Genomic DNA, 21701 nt, shown 5'->3' with positions numbered 1-21701 from the left:
GACTGGCAGCAGCCCTGACAGATACCTGGAGATGAGAGGAACAGGGAAAGAACCCAGACCCACAGAGCACTGCGGTGGAGAACAGTGGGGCTCTCACCCCAGGGCAGCAGAGAACGGGCTCATCCTTTCTGCTGCCCTGCATCCCTCCTCTGAATCAGCCTCCATCTCATTGTGGAGTTTACCCATCTTGTTTCCCCGCAGACACCTGATGGCAGGCAGTAAATTAGGCATCTGCGAGCCTAAATCTCACCCATGAACTGATGCCAACCACTGCACCCAGAAGCAAAGAGTGGAGGTGTTGGTGGCAGACGCAGGAGCCAAGCACATGAGCATGGACAGGAGCGAGTTAGTGTGGGGTAGCACATGGCAATGGGGTGTCATGGCTCAGCAGGAGCTGGCCCAGCACAGGCTACTCCCCTGCGGTCCTCCACAATCCTCCATGATCATGCAGAGGAAAAGAAAGGAGCTGTTTTCCATATGTTGAAAGAGTATGGACATCAAAGCTACCCCTCCATGATGCTCAGGTGAGCATGGCTCTGTGGAGGTAGATATCCAGGAGGGAAAATGATGCCATGAGACACGAGCCTGGTCCAAACCTGGCTTTGCACCGCTTTTATATGGAGACACAAAATTATGCCCTAGGGCTTCTATGGCACAAGCTGGGCTTTGAGCCTGTCACCTGTGCCAGGTGCAGGGTGGGAGCAGCCACCAGCACCAGCCATGGGCACAGCCCCACATGGGAGCAAGAAGGGAAGTGTGCCTTGCTCTGTTCTCTGTATCAAGCCTTTCTGGAATGTGATTTTGCTCACACTGCTTCTTAGGACAGGAGCCAAACAATGCTGGTTTGCTCCGTGCTTGCCTTCACACTGACCCAGGAGGTAGCAGCATGGTCCAAGACTCAAGATACAGCAAAATTCTTCCGCTGTCGAGGGCTCTCAAGAGCAGGCAGATGGAATTTTCTAACCCTGCTATTTCCAGATCAAACAGATCCTCTGCGAACCCAAACCCCCAAGTCTTCACACGCCAGACAGACTGTGGGAGCACTCTGCAGATGGTGTTATTCTTGTCCTGTAGCTGGAGAAACTGAGGCAGAGAGCAAAGAAACAGCTTACTCCAGGCTGGGTAATTAGCCAGAAGAAGAGGCGTGGAACTTCTCTTCTCTGCCCTTAACTCACCTGGCGAAAAACAACAGCCCTCAAAGCTGCTGGGACCAGAACCCCCATCTCCTGCTGCAAAAGCAGTGCCTCGGACCCTATGGTCAGTACAGAAATGCTGCTGCAGATAGGACAATTCAGCCACTGCAGAACGTGGAAAGCGGTCCCCATAGACCTTTATTTATTAAGGAAATCGGGTTTATTCAGGGGTGAGATGGGAAAGCATCCCCTTTGAGTGCCTTTTTTGCTTCTTTAAAGTGGATACACTCTAAAGTGTCTTTAACCCTTCTTCTGCTTTGTGTCCCCATTCTGATATGGGCAAAATGGGGCGTTAAATGATTTGCAGGATTCATCTGGGCACTCAGCCAAGCTCCAGCTGACAGGGGGCTGGGAAGGGAAGACCCCGCTGTGTGCAGCAATGGCCCACTGTGGGACATGGTGCATCTGTCTGTGGAGCATCCGGGTCCAGCCAAGGCAGGGCTGGGGCTTGGGCCAAGCACACATCAGCTCCAGCCTGGCTGGTCCCATGCGGGTGTTCAGCTGCCTACCACCTCCCATGAGCATTCCCAATTAGACACAAGCCCCAGATTGTTCTGAAACAGGGGCTTCAAGTGCCCTGTAGAGCAGTTCATCTATAACTTCAGGGCTCACCCAAAGGGTTTATGAGCTCTACACTGAGGATAATTTTCCATTTTGCAATTGTAACTCAAGGACACAATTCCCAAAGCTCAGACTCACCTCCCAACAGCTGTTTGCTGCAGCAGGGAAGGTGTGACCAAGGTAATGATGGCTTTTTGAGTAAATATTCAAGTTTTGATCTGCTGTTAGTCAGGGCTGTTAACAAAGCACCCACTGTCTCCTCTGGGAGATACATTTTTGAAAGGAGCACCGGGCAGCACTGGTTCAAAAGACTCACAAACCTCCTGAGTCAAGGAAATGGAAAGAAAATGCAAAACAACAGAAGTGGCGGGTTATTCCTTTGAGAAGACGGTATCTGGTTACCAGCCACTAGCCTGAGCTGTCAGTCCTGCCATTAACATTGCGGCTCAGCCCCCCATGCACATCTGGATCTGCCGGAACATCTGCCGGAAACAGCCTCACCCTGTTTCTGCATCCCTGGGACCCCGCTGTTGCCTCTGTGTATGATCACACCTTGACATTACACTCCTGTGTGTCCACCCACTCTCCTGGCACTGTATCTGAAAGCAGGAGCTGAAGAAAATGAGTTTAAAAACCTTCCCACAATCAGTTTGGTTAAACTTCCAGTGCTTTTTTGTGACTCACTGGCTAGAAAGATTATGTGATGTCAATGCTTCTAATTGCTTGGGGGGTGGGGGGGGCGTGGGGGGTGTAGTACATCATTCTATTTTGGAATCAATTATAAGGCAAACAAGCTTCCAAGGAGGGATCTGTTCACATCGCTTTTGTTCATGAATAAGATGGTACTGGGAAAAGACTGTCTCATCTCCTCACCACACCAACTGCCAAAGCACAGAAAAGGGATTTTTACATCTTCTGTGTGCTTCAGACTTAATTCCTCTGTGCAGTGGGAAAGTGACACAGTCCAGCTCCCTGGGGAAAACAGCCTGTGTGGATCTGCAGCAGGTAGGCAGAGTAGATTAGGTAGTTCACGTAGCTAAATTGCCTGCTGGAGAGGTCGCATGAGAGGACCCACCATCCCTCTGGCTTTGAAATCCATTCATTCATTCATCTAGCTTCACACGTCACCTCCAGACTAGCTGACATGCAGCGTATGAAACGCACGTGGGGTACAAGTTTCACTTTGAAACAGCTACAAAGGAGGAGTTGGAGCACTCAACCCACCAGCAGCACTTAGAGTGATGAAAATTGCGCGGAGCCAGGCACAGGAATGAGCTGTTGGCTCCACGTTCTCATCACGGTTACTTCCCGAAAGCCGCTGGCCCCTCTGTGCAATCGCAGGCACAACTGTTGGAACGGAGGAAACTTTAAAACCTGAGTCTAAAATAAGCAAAAGGAAATGAACAAATAAATAAACCTGTCTGTGCTAGCTGGATGTCTTTTCTGCACAGTTCCCGCACCGTTGCTTAAGCTGCAGGGAAAACAATGGAAAAAAATCTACTTACAGAGACATGGTGCTTCTCGAAGTGGCTTTCCCTCCTCCAGCGACATTCCTGTGCCACCAGCCCTCTGCCTTGCCCTAGATAAACTCCTGCTGCCTCGGCCCAGCCATGCCCCAGCGGTTAGAGAGCAGGGCTCAAGGGAAGTATTTAACGTGCTGTCAAACCCCGCCTCTGCGGCACCCACCGCTGGGAGGTCCCCCCCGAGCTGCCAGCACCCCTGCCACCATCACACCACCGCTCCCGGCCCCTCTTTCCCTCCCCAACCTTGGGAGAAGGAGGGACGGTGCTATGTATATCTACCGGGGAAGAAAGAGGCATTGGTTTTAAATCCAAACAAGACGCCGGGTCTGGTTTGAGGAACGCTGCCTGGAATTTAGCTGCTGAGCTCTTGAGCTGGTTGGAAGTAAATGAATAGCATCAGCTAGTGGCAGTGGTAACAGATTTGTCAGACAGAGAGCATGACTAATAGGGAACATGTGGAAAACACATTTTGTCAAAAGTGCCTTGGTTGCTTGGGGAAAAAGAAAAATAATAAAAAAAAAGAGGCAAGGCTCACGAGCGAGAAAACCCGCTCTGGAGCTCCTGCTTTGCTGCGCTCCCAGGCAAGGCTTTCTCTGAAGAGGTGATGCACCTCTCTCCAAGCTGCTGGATGGGAGCAGAGAGCGGATGAAGGATGGGGAAGGGTTTTGAGCACACACAGGGACTTTTTGGCTCCTTTGCAGAAGCAAGAAGAAATAAGAAGTAGTATGGGAGTGTACACGAAGCCTAAGGCAAGTGGAGAAGGAAACCTCCACCCTGATGGTCCAAGGATTGCCTCTCATCCCTGCTCCATCTGTGGGGAGCTTTTGGCATTGCCGTCCCAGCGGGATCAGGGCTCCAGATATCTGCTGAGATGGAAATAGACAGCCAAGGCCAAAAGTCTCCCCAGGGGCCAGCAAGGAGGAGAAGGAAGCAACAGCAGCAGCCAAGAAGTCACAAAAATAACCAGATGCAGCCTCTGAGGGGAGAAGGCACAGGAATATGTACATTTGGATCAAGGGGGGGATGCTTGAAAATGCATGGTTTATCAGGAAATTTCATCCCTGGTCCTGACAAAGCAGGATATTCACCCTGCCATCAGACCTCTGGTTTCCCCAAGTGGCTGAAGGCATGTAGAGGGACCATTCCGGCTCACTGGAGCATCTCACGCCAACGCTTTTGCAAGCAGCAGCATCTACTGCCCTACTCCACACTGGCTAACACTTCAGCCGTACTGCTAAAAGTTGCTCTGTGAGAGCCAAGGAGCACATGGGCCTCTGCTGAGCCCATAGCTCGGCTGTGTGACACAGCCTCATTACATCTAATGGGGTCTCCGGCCGGGGTAGCATTTCTGGATCTATTGCAGTAACTTTCCTCAAGGTTTTAAGTTGTAAACTACTCATACACAGTGATAAGTTAATTCACTGTTCAGAAGTAGCCAGCTATGATAGGAAGTGGAAAAGCCCTATCAGCTAAGTCCGGCGTAGGGATGTACACACCCTTAGGGGAAAATGCCACACTGGGGAAACCAGGTTTTGGGAGGCATTTTGGGGGAATAAGCCTCTAAAGAAGTTAGATTATCACAACCCTGGCTGCATGCTTCAACTCAAGCACATACCACATTGACAAGACTCTCAAAGGACACAGGGAAATAGGGAGCTCATTTTGAAGGAGACCACCATGGCTGGAGATCTCCTCCAGCAACAGCCACCCTCCCTGGAGATCTCCCATTGGGACCTCTCTGAGGGGGAGAAAACGTGCAGCAAGCTGAGGCCATGTTACCCCTGCGTGTTCCCGGGGCTGGGTTTGGCCTCCAGCACGCCAGGGCAGTGACCTCCTTGCCCACGTGGTCCTTCAAGCCTGGAGACACTGCAGTGGGTCACCTTGTGGACACCTCTGCAGGGGCCACTGCGTGGTCCTTGGGTGCATCCCCCCCTCAAGCGGGGACCCCACAGCTTCTAGCACGTCACACCACCTACTTGTAAAAGAAAAGCCCTGTGAGATCCATCAGACCCGAGGGATGGCCACCAAGATCTCATTCCCATCAAAGAACTGTGGCGAGACTTCCACCCGCTCCAGCGGGTGCAGGATGGAGCTGCAGAGAAGTATTATTAGTTATTTAAAAATAACTAGCTGAGAACAACTTCCAGGCTCTGCAGGACTGCGGGCAGCAACTTGAAGATAAAAGGCAGCTCAGCACGGTCCCTGTCCCACAGGTCATGCAGCCCTTCCAGGCCCTTTGCTTTCTAACTGTGCAGGTTATTTATACACACGCAATCTCGTCTGGTAGAAGTTTTTTTGGGGCATCCGTGCTCCAGGCGAGGCAAGCAACATCTGCTCCTGCTCCAGCCTCCTGCCCAGCAGGTCTGGCCATCACACAGGCAGGGATCGAGTGGTTCCCATCATCAAACCATCACCCACGGGCCAAACCATCACCCAGGGAAGGAGGCAGAAGACTGGAGGCAGAGCCAGAAACGTACGTTTTCTCCTGCATGCTTTAGGGGCGGGGGGGTTTCACTGTCCAAACAGCTTGTGTGAATGCTAAATCCACTGCTGTGTGGGAAATAATGGAGGATGGCAGGAGGATGCACACGGTTATGAACAGTTTGTGTTTTCTTCCTCCCAGGGAAGACACTGGAGAGAAAACAGAGCTTTTCTAGCCATAAATGAATGTACAGGCTAAACCAGTAATAGGCACCTTTTCACTCCCCACCCCTGCAGCATCCCATGTCCTGGATTTAACACTTGCATTGAGAAAAGGGAATAAAAAAAGAGGGTGGTGACAGAGGGGGAATCGATGTGGTGAAACCTTGTCTGATTCTGGTTGCTGCTGGGAGTCACCTCTTCAGGTCACCTCTCGACGCCTCTTCCCTCCGTCACCCAGAGCTTTAGGCGTTTTCCAAGGCTTGTGACTAATCAGGGCTCGCATCATAAGAACTCAGCCAAAACCTTAACTCTCTTTAAAAAAAAAACATTACAGGCAACAGAAAAAGCTGTGTCAGTGTCTGTTGCCAAAATCTGCTTCATCACAAACCTCTGCATGGACTTTTCAGGACAGTGGTGAAGACAACCCCAGCGCAAACATGTCATTTGAATGACAGAGACAAGGTCTCGTAACTATTCAGCAGCGGGTTGGGGTTTTTTCTGCATCCAGCTCTGCTTGTTGGGTGAACCCAAGAAGGTTTTTGATCTGGATCAGGACATTGTGGTTGGTCTCTGGCTCTTGCAAGGAGCAAATGGAGAAAATCTGGTCTCACACATTTTTCCAAAGCCCATGGGGATTTTGGCTGCATAATGTAAGGATGTTTGAAAACAAGGTAAAGGCTGCTTTCTTTCATGCACTCTGAAAATATAAACTCTGGCTCTGAATTGCCATGAAATTTGGACGACGCTTGTAGCTCAGTTAGCCTAGAAGATAAGTCAGAAAACAGAATTTCTCTTAAGTTTGCATTGGTTTGCAGAGCAAAAAGCCAGTGCTGTTAGCAGGATGAATAATATTTCTGCTGAAAAATACTGAAATGTTTCCTTTGGATATCACTGACTGATGACCACAGAAAGGTAAAAGCACTTCACTTTGAAAATGATAAAAAAGAAAAAAAAATCTAATATGGTTAAATAACAAAAAGATTAAAATACCAAAGTACGAAAGCCCAGAGGAAGTGTTTAAACCCAGGCTGGAGAGCAGAAGCTATTTATTCCAGCCCTTCCCAGCTGAAAATTTCACTGTGAGGGACACATTCTCAAGATAAATGTCAGTATTTGCAAAACCACCTATTTTTTCTGATAGGAACCTTTCTGCCCAAGTTTTCAAGGCTGGTGAGATAACACGGGCTGACATACCAAAAGGTGGCAAGCAGGGGCTCACGGAGAGCCCTGGGGACATGGCTCAGCAAAGCCCTTTATAGCATTTTCCCCCTGCGTCTGTTCCTCCTCCAAAGAAAGCATCTGCCTCCATAGTCAGAGGTCAGATTGAGCAATTATTCCCTTCTCTATTTGCTTCCCTTTCCTGAACTGGCCGGAGAAGCAATGGGAATAAAAGGCCATCTCCATCACCCGTTGGGGCTGTACCTGGTGGTGGTGCTACCCACGTCTCTCCTGCGAAGCCACCGCGGCTCCCGGAGCTCTCATAACAGGAAGCAATAAACTTTCCAGCTGGCGTTGCCAGCCCCGGCTGGCCTGCAGCACAACCCTGTGAAGCCACGCCAGGCTTGACTTGCCATAGACCTTCCTGTACTTGTACAAAAGAATGAAAAAAAAAAAATCCAATAAAAATCAAAGGAAATCCATCCCCTGGCAAAAATGGCTATGCAAAAGTTCACGGCACATCACCTCCTCCCGCTGTTGCCCCTGCGGCTGCTCCTCCATCTGCAGTTCACCGAGCAGCGGCACGTTAATGCAGGCAGGGGCACAGGAAAAAGGTCGGGGTGCATGGGAAAGTTTGGGGAATGCTGGAAAAAAAGTCAAGTGGCCACATTTTTGGCTGCTCCAGGTGTGGGTTGGTTGGTTGGTTGTTTTTCCCCTCTTTTTCCCTAACACCTGTGGATGGCCAGAGATGGTGTACTAGGAGGGAGCCTGGAAAGAGCCCCAAGAAAAGGAGGCAGGAGCGAGGGGAGCGGGAACAGAGGTTGGAAGCTCAGCCACGGCTTCTGGGCTCCATTCGGGAGCTGCTGGGTGAGGTCCCTGGCTTGCAGTGAGCAGCAGAGAGGAACGTTTTCCCCTGCTCTTCAGCTGCATGAAAACCCTATTCACAGTGTCAGTGGGGGGAGACGGAAGGGGGTGGGAGCAGCCAGCAACTCTGCACAGGGACGAACATCTTAGACACAGCTTGAGGTTAAAGACAGCAGCCCCCCAAAGCAAAGGTGGAGCAGTTGTGTCCTCTGTGGCTCCACCCAAGCAAAGCAGGACATGCTCAGCACCTCCTCCAGCTTTCCCCACCGAACCCCTCTTGCAAATACCTGCAAATAGTTTTTTGGTTTTCTTGTGGAAAATGCCTTGCAACTGCACAGACAGGCTGCTGACTCAGAGTTTGACTCTTACTGTTCTTGCAGCAATTGCAATAAGAAAAATGACGGTTTCATCTCAGTCACCACACACCTCGTCTGTCAGACACAGGGACGGCCACCGCAATAGGTGGGACAACCTGCGCATACCTGGCCAGGAGGGTGATGTTCAGCCAGCTCCATTACACATAGCAAGCCTCAGGATGGAGTCTCCCACCAGGATTTAAATGAGCTTTACGTGGGTTGGAGCAACCCAGGGAGGCTCTGCCACTGCCCTTGGCTCTGGCTGAAGGGTGCAGGAGAAGCCCAGCACAAGAACTGGGTCCAAAGTTATCTTCATTTCTTTACCGCCCCAAAAATATCTGTAATATGCCCGCCAAAGTGCAGGTTAGAGGAACCATGTCTCAACCCTAACAAGGAGCTTGCAGTGAGCAAATGCCCCACAAATTGCTGCAGGAATGAGACCCACAGGATCCAGCCCAAGTACCTGAATCAGGTCCACACTCTATCTGGTTCTCAAGATGCTCCATCATACAGCCTTGGCCATACACTGTGACCATGGAGAGACTGCCCTGTCCTACACTGGCCTTGGGGCAGAAGTCATGCCTTACTGCTTTAAACCACCATGTGGCTAATTCCATGTGTGGGTGATCTGGAAGAGCTGCTATGTTTGTGAGCAGATTTAAGGTCCTTTAGCTTTGGTGTGGCATCTGCTCAGGGTGCTGATTCCCACTCTGCACTCTGCTCTACCAGGGACGCAACGCTAGTCTCCTAAACCCACCATCCAGCATCTTGACAAGTGGTTAGCTTGCAGGAGCTGGGGTGAAGCTCAGCGAGGACTTTACAAGACGCTTTATCTGAACCAGGACATCTAAGACACCAAACCTCTCTGAAGATCCCAGCCCTCATCTCTGGCACATCTGTTTCCTAATCTCTTGGCTTTGGATGATCCTCTGACTTGCCAGGTCAGATAAAGCCATAACAGTGAGGCCACTTCATGACCCAAGTGTTGTGCAAACGGGGAGAAGGGCCGCGGACTGCTGCCAAACCTTTCCCTCCGCCGTATAAACCCATCCCGGCTCCCCGCCCAGATAAACTTGGTGCTGCAGACCTGCCACCCCAAATCACTAAAGCGTCCTGCTGAGCTCAGCCCTGGCTGCCTGGACACCAGACCCCTCCCCAGGGTAAAACAACCTCAACATCAACTAAACAAGGATATCAAAGACAAGAAAGCAAATTGCAAAGCAAAAATACCACGCTTGGATGTGACTTTATGGCCCGTTTTTCTATTATTAATAAGATCTAAACATAGTTAAAAGGGAAGAGAGAGTCGAACATGATAAATAAGGAAACAAACGGGTTGGACACGTTCTTGCCAACTGTTCTTAGATAACAGACAAAACAGAAAATAAAGAAAAAAAGGAAGCGTTATTACTGCAAGTGCTTTCCTATCCTTCTGGCCAGGTTCCCAGCATGACCGGGACAGGTTTCATTCTGCTCACCGAGATCTATCATTACATCAGTAAATATTTAAATAACTACTTAGGTAATTCTACACAGAGATAATTATACAGTCATGTTTACATGCAGAAAAGAGGAGGATGAGAGAGAAATGCCCAGAGGAGTGCCCAGCACTGGCCAAGCGGTACGGTACCTTCCCCGGGAGCCCTGGGGACGGAGCATCGGCGAAGGCTGGCCGGTCTGATCCGAAGGTGAGCGCGGGGTGGGAAAGGGACGGGAGCCTTCCTGGACGTGTTTACATAGGTGGGTCCCCACCCGCTGACGCCGATGTCAGCAGCTCATGCCTCACATCTGGACGCCACTGGGTCCCCCGTGCCAAGAAAGGAGACCACATGTCTCTTCATCCCCAAAGCTGGCAGGACTGGAGGGGTGTTGAATCAGTGTCCCTCCTTCCCCTCCAAAGGTAGACAGTGGGGTGGAGAAGGTGCCCTCAAGCGGGCATCCAGGTGGGAATGGAGCCAGGCCCCTCTGGCACTGGGCTGTGCTGATGCTCAAAGCAAAGGTTGACTTGGAGATCTGCAGCACAAGAAGTCTAAGCCCTTGGGCATCAACGGGGTGGTGGTAGCATCTTCTCCACCACACCAGGCGTGAGCAAACACCTGCCTATCTGCCGTGCTGGGCATCCAGCTATCCAAAACCTACACCAGCCCCACCAATCCCTACACCAGCCCCACCAATCCCTACACCATCACCACAAAACCCTACACCAGCACCACAAAACCCTACACCAGCACCACAAAACCTAGACTAGCCCCACCAAAGCCTACACCAGCCCCACCAATCCCTACACCATCACCACAAAACCCTACACCAGCACCACAAAACCCTACACCAGCACCACAAAACCTAGACTAGCCCCACCAAAGCCTACACCAGCACCACAAAATCCTACACCAGCACCACAAAACCTAGACCAGCCCCACCAAAGCCTACACCAGCCCCACCAAACCCTACACCAGCCCCACAAAACCCTACACCAGCACTACAAAACCCTACACCAGCACCACAAAATCCTACACCAGCACCACAAAACCTAGACCAGCCCCACCAAAGCCTACACCAGCCCCACCAAACCCTACACCAGCACCACCTAGCCTTACACCACCACTACACCATACACCACCTCCATCAAAACATACACAACCTCCACCAAACCCTACACCACCACTACCAGTCTGTGCACCACCTCCAACAAACCCTACACCACCACCCCTGCAACTCATGGTGTCCTTAGGTTGGGACCATGAGCCTGAGGGTTTGCCATGGTCCCATCACGCTTCATGCACAGGGCTAAGGCAGACACCCCGCACCCTTGCTGCCTGCCCCTCCTAGCAAAGGATGGACCAAACTGGTCCCTGCTACCCAGCTGCCTTCACCCCATGCAGTGTCAGGGTGGAAGGAGCCAGCAGATCTGGGCTGCAGCCAAGTGTTCTCAGAGGACCACCATGGGATGGCACCTTTCTCCCTGTGGCATTGCACTCCAGGACATGCTGCATGGCCCCTGCTGTAGGACAGCATAATCTCTTTACGGTCTCTCAGCCTTTAATGAACACACAGGGCTGTGCAGATTGTCGGTCCCGAGGTGAACAGCCACGCTCGCTGCCCCTCAGGAAGCCAGCAGCAGGTTTTGCTCCAACGTGAGTGCGCACACTGCTTTGCAATAGGTTGCTCCAGGGAGCGAGCACCAACAAAAGGCTAGAGAGAATAAAGGATAAGGTCAAATCCAGCTGTGAAAACAAAGATTAAAACCCTCTGAGCCTACAGCATCCCTTGGCCAACGCGCGGGAAGCAATGCGCCAACATTAATTCCTTTCCCCATGTCCATCCAATAGATATTTTTTCATGAATGAGCATGTTGAAGCGGAAGGGGAAGGAAGGGAGATGCAGGAGGAGGAGGAGGTGGACAGCCCTTCCACGCCTTTTACAGAGGGGAACCTCTGCAGTTCATGGACAGGCAGGGCCGTGGGTCTGAGCCAACGATGCTCCCGTGCTTGGGGCTCATCCACATCCTGAGCCAGGTGGGCAGCGAGCTGAGGATTTTCTCCTTTTGCTTACACAACAGGCTGGTCGTGAAGGTAGAGATCTTCCCAAGACAGCACCAGGCACATGGGGGCATGGGGGCAGGTTTTGCTAGAGAAGTGAGCAGCTCAGGTGCATGCTACCCTGCTTGCAGCAAACCCTCCCACCCACTGGGATGCGGTAGGCTCCTGCTGCCAGAGCAGATACCCCTGGCATCACCAGGGCTTGCACAGGGGTCAAACACCTCCATAGCAGGTTCTTGGCTGGTGCCCAAGCAGGGATGTGTGAAGCTCCACTGTGAGGCTGGGGATGGGACATAGAGGATGCTACTGTCACAGTTCAGCCCGCAATAATACTAAACCCCTCCCAGACACGCAGCAAGACCCTTCCTAGTCTCCCAGTCTTGTGCTCACAATTCTTTTCTTCCACGCCCTCTGCCAGCCCAGAGCAGGTTCAGCCTCCTCTGCTCATTTGACCATTGCTAAGTTTAGAGGGGTAAACAGCATGGAAAACTATGAAAAGAGGGTGCAAAAGGAAAATACCCTGACCCTCCTCCACTTTGCAAGAAGTAGCCCTTAGAAATGCCAACTCAAGGCCTCTGACCTACAGGCAGCGGCTGGGACACATCTAGGTTTGCTGCTGGCCAGCTGAGGTCCATCCTCTTCGCTGTGGATCATGGGCTGGGCACCCAGCCCACCACAATTTGGTATTCCAGGAAACCCCCTGGAAGTTTTCTGGACTGAATAGCTGCAGTCAGTGACCTGACCATTACCAGAAGCTGAGGAAAGAAAAAGTTGTAGGAGGCTCTTCTTGAAAACTCACTCTTTCCATCTCTGGTTCTTTCCCTCCCTTCCTCTCCAAATCATCCTCCCTTTAGCCTCCAGACCGAAATAAGTAAGAAACCACAACAACATCTGTGTTTCTGAGAAAGACTAAGAAGCAACAACTGAAAGGACATGAACCAAACCCCTGGCTTATGTTCTTCAGCATTGCTACTAGGACGGGTCAGCCTGCACACAGATGGACAGGGCAGAGCCCTGTGGGCCATGTGTGCAGCCACGAGGAGCTGGAGCCAGAGGAGTCGAGTCCCACTGGTGGTACCCAGCTCACTGCCCCATGATGAATACAGGGCCTGTGAGCTTCCTTGCACCATCTGAAAACAGATCTTCATCCATCGTCATCTTTTTCCTCTAACTGCATTTTGAGTCACTACTGGCCTCAAAGCCTGGGAGCCTTCATCTCAACCCACTGGAGCCCACGTCAGCGCTGCTCGTCCAGCTCTCTGCTGTCTCTAGGGTGGCTCCAGGCAGAACTGATGAAGGCACCCTTATTTCCACCTCTCCCAAAGGCAACAGCACAAGGGAGATACAGTTTTGCCTTCTCTCAAGCAGTAAGAGTCCTGCAAACCATGAGCCACAGCCCCGACCACTAGCACCAGCCACAGCCGTGTGACGGAGGGTGGCCGACACATGATGTGCAAAGGGACTTGCCTGGTAGGAGTTAGTATCCAAACCAAGCCCAGGAGGTCCCATAGAGGGTCTCTCCCATGACACTGCCACGCTGTCCCATGTGGGACTTGACCCCAACAAGCTACATCATTGCCTCCTGCTTAGATGCGTCTCTTCTGCTTACAGCCTTGAGAAAACGTCATTGCATCGCCCTACCATCATCCCAGGCTCCCCTTTGTGTCCATCCCCACGGGTTTTTTCTATGCTGCTGGCTCCAAAAATGAACAGGCCTTCTCCTGGCACACCTAATGTCACATCTCACCATCTTTAGGACTGCAGATCCAGACCCCAGACAGCCCTCGCTCTGCCACTATCCATTCAAAGGTCCTCACTCCGTCCCTGTTTCAAAAATTCAGCTGACCAAGTGGGTTTTCTCCTTTGGCTGGAGCCCTTCTTGTCTGCCCTTCATTTAATTGTCCAGTTGTAATAGCCAAGAATTTCCAAAACCTGGTGGAAAATTAAAGAATCAGTCCAAGAGCAAAACCACCCCTGCCTTGGAGAACGGCGCTTTCATTTCCTGCCAGCCATCCTCTCTCAGGCGCTGAGAGCAAAAACTTCAGGCTTTTCCAACCACTAAATCACCCCGTTGGACTCATTATGGGGGCAGCTGAACTACACCTAGTTCCACCTATTGAAATGACGGCAACAGCCTCCATCCCACAGGAACTGACCCCTTTACTGTCGCCGATGCTGGTGGAAGTGCTGATGACATATGAACGTTAGTGACCGTTATTAATTTCCAGCAGTGTTTGCTGAAGTTGGAGCCGATGCAGAGGCAGGGGTGGAGGGGTGTAAGCTCAAGGGGCTGGAGATGGGATGTGGGGGTACTCAACCCAAAGGAGAAGCCAAGGACTGCATGGAGGGGGGGAATTATGGCTTTGATTAAGAGTTAGCCCTTCCAGACTGAGCAAGGTGTAGGCTGGTTAGCCAGGATGCTCTGCATGTCAGGATATCCATTCCAGTCATGGAATCATAGTATCACCGCATATCTCAAGTTGGAAGGGACCTATGAAGACCTTCAGGTCCAACACACTTTAGCCAACACACCAAAGTCCTGCATTCAAAACCACATGACGTGGTCAGTGGGCTTCACAGGACCAAGAAATGGGTCATCACGGAGCAGTGCACAGCGCCTCCTCTTGCAGCTCTCAGCCAAGTCTGCCCAGCAGAGAAGTCACACACATACTCAGCCCGTCACCTGCCCCATCCTGGCCAGCCCTGAGGAGATGCCATCACTCCTCCACCAGCTCCAGCCCCTGCCCAGACTTCTGTCTAGCTCCTGCTTACAGAATTTTGGGAGGCTTTTACCTGCAATTCGGGGAATGACCAATTTCATCCTTTTTCAAGCCTGTCCGTGCAATAGCCCCATTAATGCTGTGGAAAAGAAGGGAACAGGGGGGACCTCCAGCCTCTCTGCTGTGCAGTGGAAGGGGACGGGTGAACCGCGCATCCCTGGGCAGGTCTGTTTTTGAAAAGCAATTACTGGCAGGGAAGAAGGCAAATCCTGCATTCCTCAGCGAAGGAATCCAGATGATATCACCTCCTGCCCGGTGGCAGCAGCATTCCTGCCTGCAGCGGCTCCCTCCAGCCAGCCCCTGCCTTTGCTACAAATATTTGTTTTGGCTTGTTTTTTGGAAGCTTCCCATTACAAGGAATAACAGCAGGATGGACTTTCCTACTGTAAGGCTTGTCTCTGTACCAGTACATTAACACGGGCCACAGGTTAATAGAGGTTCACACATGCCAGCCAAAATTTTACTGCCAGTAGCGGAAGTGTGTATGTGTGTGGTAGTTGGTTTTTTGATTGTTTTTTTTTTATTAAAAAAAAAAGCCAAAACTTGTGTGGTGCAGCCCAGACTGAGAGGTATCAGAAATCTCTTAAAATAGAAGGCTGCCTGCTCCACTTTCAACCGAATTTGCTCTATTTTCTCGTATGTGTATCTGTGCTGGAGGCATGTAGGTGTGCCTCTAATCCTGTGGCTTTCTCTCCCTCCCTTTCTAGTAGGTCACACCTAGTAGGATCCATCTACTAGGATGCCTAAAGCAACTCTGGATCTTTCCTAACCAACTGGCCTGGAATAAGGTGCCCTTTTCCCTGGAAGGGGAGTCCCAGTAGACGCTTCTAAGAAAAGGGTTGCAGAGGTGTGGAGCAATTGTGGGGTAACGTGGAGGCAGGACCACGTGCAGCATGGTGGCTTCTCCTCAAAAGGAAAAGATTCCCCGTGGTACCCTCCAAGACTGTTTTTAAGGCACTTGGGTGGGATTTAGTTGCCTAACCCTAGGTGTTCAACCCTCCCTGGAGCTGAGCTTAACATCTGCTTGACCTCCGAGGGCTGGTGTGGGACAGAGCTCAGTTTCCAGCTCTTCTCTCTGCTCCTCCGGATTTCGCTACGTGCTCTCAGGAACCAGGGGAGCAGAAACACACCTTGTCCAACATGTGGTATCCTCCTGCAACTCTGTCCCACTAGTTTACATTTTTAACTACCCTTAATATTATCCATCCCGCGCAAAGGTGCTGCTTGCACCCCACTGTTCACCCACTTCTCCGTAGCACCCGTGATGATGAAGGAGGGAAGGGGGACACAACTGGAGGGTCAGGAACTGACTGTAACATAAGTGCCTTGCAGCAGGTGGATAAATTGCTTCCTTATGCTCCAGGATGACCCACTGCTGGCACCTGAAGAAGTTTCACTCCCAGACGTTGACTGCAGGTCTAATGGGAGAGGGACAGTCCTGCCCTTCAGGGGAATATGCTAGAAGAGCAGCAGAGTGTTTTTGTGAGACGCCTGTGAGGTTAGATTACTCTAAATCCCACAAGTGCTGATGGGATCTCACTCAAAGGCACTGATTTTACTAAAACATGAGTTGTGCCACTGAGCTCCTAGCAAAGGCATAAGGAGAGGAGTGACAGGAATGGAAGCCAGCTGCATTATTAATGCCAGTACAAGGTATTGCCCCCTATCTGAGTGCATGGGTGAGCGGGTTTGGGTTATAAAAAAAGCACATTTAAGCAACCTGTAGCGATAGGACAAGGGGGAATGGTGTTAAACTGAAAAGGGGGAGATTTAGATGAGATATTAGCAAGAAATCCTTCCCTGTGAGGGCGGCGAGGCGCCGGCACGGGCTGCCCAGAGCAGCTGTGGGTGCCCCAGCCCTGGCAGTGCCCAAGGCCAGGCTGGATGGGGCTGGGAGCCACCGGGGCTGGGGGAAGGGGGCCCTCCATGGCATCCAAACCATTCCAAGATCTATTAATCCCTTTTGGAGGTTTCTCAAGCTGACGCCTCCTGCATCTGCTGATCACCTTGTTCTGCCAGGCCAAGGAGGCTGTGAGCACACGGACAGGGACCCCAGGCACCACAGTCTGGCTCTCTTGGTGCCAGATATGGCCTTCATTGGCGTAACAGCTAAATCTGGATGGATCCCCACCACACTGATAGGTGAAATCACCTCTCCTTCCCCATGGGGACTGCAGGCTGCAGCAACCTCTTTGAACCATGCAGGAGCCAGGCGTTTTGCACAGCTGCTGGGCAGCCCGAGCCCTAAATCAACCCTTCTTCAATTAGTGCAGGACTTTCATCAGTGCTCTGTTGTTTTTAAGCTTCAGTGATAAGAGGCTTCGGTGAATGTTTCAAATTGTACATAAACAACAGCCTGCCAACATAAACACTATAAAAACACTCCCTGTAAATCACACACCAGAGTTCACCCTTACTAGATCTATTAACATTTTCTGGAATGGCTAAAAAAAGTGCTGTGGGCTGCCAGGAGGCTCTGCAGCCACGGAACTGGGGAGAAAGAGAGACATGCAGTGCAAAAGCTTGCAAGAAATCAGCTTCTGGGAGCAGAGCTTCCTTCTCATCCTCCCACCTCGGGATCTCTGGGCAAGCTCTGCTCACCGAGAAGTAAATAAATGAGCTCCACACCCACACATGTCCTGGCCAGCATGCGGAACCTTGCACGTGTTTGCCGTTAGACACAGTATTTCTTGCAGAAAGCTGCCTGCTTTTCTGGCTTGGCTGCATCCATCTCCGCTCTTAACAGCCAGGAGTAAAGTTATCTTGCAAAGCAGCTTCAGAGGTACCCCACGGACCCTCACAGCTCACGCTGACCTTGAGGGCTAAAGCAGGAGATCAAAACCTCCTGTGTTTGGCAGCGGAGCTTTCTCTGATCTCCACGCAGAAACAGCCTCAGTCAAACCCTACAGCAAGCTGGAGAGCCAAGAAGGGGGAGGTCTGGGGCGGCCCCCACACCGGGGGCAGACCCAGCTCTGGTCTCTTTGCTGCGGGTCCTGCCTGATGAAAGCCCCACAGTGCTGCAGCCCCTGGCCATCTCCCAGGCTGGAGCCAAAGGAGAAGGCACAGGGATCCTCCCCCTCTCCCAAAATCACGGCGGCACGCAGTCTGTCTCACCAGCCTGGGGATGCCCAGGACAACTTTGCTAGAGCTCCTCACCTCTCTGCTCACATGGGAATGCCAGGCAGGTCTCCATGCCCCAGCCAGGGTGGCGGGATGTCTCATGCTCCACCAAACCAACATTCCCCACCGAACACTGTGTCCGTCCTGCGCAAACCTGTGCATCCATTCAACCAGGAGCTGAAGCTAAGGCTGATCTCTTCTCGCCCATCTCCCCCTGGTCCTGCAGCACGAAAAATGCTTTGTCTGGGGAATTTGCAGCCTGAAAGTGACCACCTCCTGCGAAGCCAAGCCAAGCACGTAACAAAGCTCCACTGAATAGCAGCTTTCCTCTGGGTGCCCTTGGAGAAGCAGCTACATGAGCGCTGAGCAGCTCCTCCCTATTGCTGCTCCAGCAGCTGGAGCATCCCGCAAGCCAGCAGCCTTCCCTGCAGCCCCGGCAACGCTAATGGGTTGTGGCATCTCGGATGACCTTAAACACCTATGTGGGGGCAACCAAAACGGGCCCGGGGTGTCCCGTATACAGCCCATAGAGTCTGGGTGCTGGGGTCAGCACAGGGTCCTGGCCCCGGCAGTCTCCCCTTTCCCAGGGGACCCAACCACAACCCCAGGAGAAGCCGCGCTGGCAAATGAGGTTCTTGCTACAGGAAGGATTGCTTTGCAATGCCAGTGGTGTCATCTTTTCTCTCTCTCCTCCCCTCTTCTTCTCCAGCATTGCTTCCTTCTTATTAGCTTGATCTAGTTTGACTTGAAACTCTGCAGAGCTGGGGCTGGCTCACATCTTCCCCAGAGCCACGAGGTGCTCCCATCCCACCGATCACAAGAGGAGAGCAAAGGGCTGCTCTCCTGCTGCAGAAAGCCCCAGGGGACCTGGCAGTGCTTGCACAGGCCACCAGGTCACCAAAACACTGCCAGAGCCAGGGAGACATCGTCTGCTCTTGCATCATGTCACTAGATAGCAGCTCCTCCCCAGGGCTCGGAGCAGAGAGAAGGGCAGGGGGGAGGCAGGGGGGAGCTGCCTGCCCTGGAAAGGAAACCAGGACATAAACTTCTTAGTGAACCTGGTTAACTATTTCTGTCTGGGAGCACAGAGGAAAGGGCTGGGCAGAGCAGAGAGCAATACCATTGTCCCCAGCAGGAAAAAAAAAAAGGGGGATGATAAAAATGTGCCTGGAGGAATTTGGCACAGGCTCATGTTTGAACCGGCATCATGTTTCCAAAGCAGAGGCTTCCAGATGCACAGTAGGGCGTTCTCCGGGACGGAAACTGGTGGGGAGCATCACTTTGGGTCGTGGGTTGGATTAACTCTGCATTGATGCAGAGGGGCAGAAGGAGAAGGGATTCAAGCACCCAAAGATGCTGAGAGCTGGGCTGGAGCTGGCAGTGATGTTTCAGCCTGGCGGCTCGGCCGCAGTGGGAGACAAGCCATGTTTCTGGGCTGTTTCCCCATGATTTTACCTATTTACATCCCCCCAGCAGCCCTCTGGTGGGCTCACACGTGCAGTCTGTGGCTGACTGCTGGCCACCATGCTTGAACGGCACCCTGCACAAAGCAGACAAGGCTCTCGACTGAGTGTGTGCGCAAGAAGGTATTAAAAAGGGCCAGAAATAACAAAGCAAAGCAGAAACAGCCTCAGGAGATGCCGAGATCCCTCAGTCCTTGCTGTGTTGAATTAGGTCTTATCTGTGGAAATGAGGCTGCTGCATGTAAATTCACTCAGAAGAAAATAGGGCTTCATGACTCCAACACCACCCCAGCCCCATGAAGCAGCTGGTGCTACCCTGTCACCCCCTGGTGCTGCTGGTCCCCTCCCAGCAGAGGCCAGGTGGTGGTGGCATCCCTGACGGATGACAAGCGGGGCCAAGGCTTGTTGAGTGTCATTAATGATCAGCATGATGGGAGCCAGTTTGGGGCCAGTCCCAGCTGGGGGGACCTCAGCAAAGCTGGAGAAACAGGCTGGTGGCACCCAGGTGAAGTTCAGCAGAGGCAACAGCAGAACGGTGGCCCTGGCTGGGGACGGGACACAGGACAGTGGGAAATGACTGGCTGGGGAGCAGCTCTGCAGGCAAGGACCAGGGGTCTTGGTGGTCCAGTGGGGCATGAACCAGCAGCGTGTCCTTGCAGCAGAGAAGGCTGCCCTGATGTTGGGCTGTCACAGCAAGACTGTAGCCGCCGGGCTGAGCGCTGCTATCATCCCCTGGGTTCTGCCCTTGTAAGGCCACAACTGGATACTCTGTCCTGTTTGGGGCTCCCTGGTGCAAGAAGGGTACTGGAGTGAGTCCTGCGGAGGCTTCTAAACTGGTTGTGGGCAGGAGAATGGGATGTCCAAGGAGAGACTGAGCGAGCTGTGTCAGATCAGCCTGGTGAAGAGAAAGGGAAGATCTTACGGGTGTGTGCAGCTGCCTTGTGGGAGGTTATAGAGAAGGTGGGCCAGATGCATCTCAAGAGTACACAATGAAACAACAAGATGAAGCCAAAAAATTTCAGCTGGATATGAAATAAAAAATTCTCCATGAAAAACATTGGCACAGGGAGCTGGTGGGATCTCCACCCTTTGAGATAACTTAACTGGACAGGGCCCTGAGCAGTTTCATTCAATGTCAAAAGTTGTCCTTGCGCCTTGACATCCTGAGGTACCTTCAGCCTCTGTTGTCCTGTGATTGCACAACTCACCCTCTGGATCCCCATCAGTCCCTGCTTGCTCAATATCTCCCACATCTCTGCACCCACTGGTGACCAGGAGAAGATGGCATCCTACCCAGGAGACTGCTCTGCCCCCAGGGTGAGCAAGAAGGCAGACCACAGAAGAAAGTGTACAGCTCCTGGAGAAGCTCTTCTGAGACCCTGCTCAAGGGCTTGACTTGCCCTTCTAGAGCCACCTATGCTCTAGGGACAGCCCAGGGCACCTGAGGTCAGGACATGGGGCTGGCAGGCAGCCCTGGGGTTCCCACCTTCTGGGGAGGCAACCAGAGAGCTGATGCGACACCCCACAGCACCGAAAAAAAGGCAGAGGCAGGGAGATAAACAAAGCACTCTAGCAAAATTAAAGTGAAATAGCAATTTACCCCTTATGCCTTAATTTATAGGATGGGGCTCCTTGTTTGCTATCCATTTCCCCTATCTCTATTCCTATGGCCCCAGGCTGCACTGATAGCGTGCAGCAAGCCCGCACAAACTTTTTTTTTTTTCCCTGACATCAAGAAGCAGAAACACCAGCTGTTTATGTGGCCGATCACCAAGATCTCCAAGAAACAGAGTGGGTCAAAGGAAGCTGCACAGCCTTAAAGATGACCCTTGGACTGGTTTGATGAGCCTGGGGTGGAAGAGTTCCAAAGAAGCCGTAAGTTATGGCAAAGGAGAATCCTCTGCAAGCGCTTGGACCTGCAGAAATACGGTGGATGCCACATGCCGCAGTCCACCTCCACAGTGCATTACTGGGGAAGGAGGGGTTTCCTTATTACACACACCAAAAAAAAAAATCTTCTGGTATTTTGATCTTGGACAACACCCAAGGATTGTCTCAGAAATAGCTCTCACAGCTTGCAGGAGTACAAGGCACAGAGTCCCTGTCTGTGACATGCCCCTTTCTCCCACCACCACCCTCTCATGACTCACTTGCGCTGGGTTACATCAAATTTCCTTCCTCTGACTTTCTAAGGAGGCTTTGGACAGAGGACAGGTTGCCCTCCTGTGGCATTTCAAAGTAATCTGGGTGAAAGGAGGTGGTGCCTGTGGGCCCCTAAAATCCAAGGGACTCTGTTTCCCTCTGGTTGGGATATGGGGGTATTCACTCAACCCCTGCCAGGAGAGGACATGGTGCTTTCCCATTAAGCACAGCTTAAATAAATTTATTAAGCCAAGCCCCTGTGCTTGGTATAGATGGAAAGGGCATTTTGTGATGGGAATTATACAGCCCCCAGCATGTGAAGCGCCTCCCTACCATGCACAGGACACAGCAGGGACCAG

The 21701-nt window shown here is 51.9% G+C and overlaps 1 protein-coding gene across 6 annotated transcripts in view; it reads right to left on the bottom strand.

Moving 5' to 3' along the window:
- The window catches only part of GJC2 (gap junction protein gamma 2), a 35330-nt gene that overhangs the window by 7086 nt on the left and 6543 nt on the right, over positions 1 to 21701 (bottom strand). Inside the window, exon 1 of one of the 6 annotated variants that reach the window (XM_080383745.1) lies at positions 15943 to 16455. The exons of 4 other annotated variants lie outside the window; for them this stretch is intronic. The gene's annotated coding sequence lies outside the window, so the exon portion shown is untranslated. Of the gene's footprint in view, positions 1 to 3259; positions 3527 to 15942; positions 16456 to 21701 lie in introns of those variants that run through there. One more of the 6 variants, XM_080383741.1, reaches the window with a different exon arrangement.

Source organism: Falco punctatus (genome assembly GCF_963210335.1).
Source record: "Falco punctatus genome assembly, chromosome: 4".
NCBI lineage: Eukaryota > Metazoa > Chordata > Aves > Falconiformes > Falconidae > Falco > Falco punctatus.
Note: the sequence above shows the minus strand (reverse complement) of the source record. Positions and strands in the feature narration are given on the sequence as shown.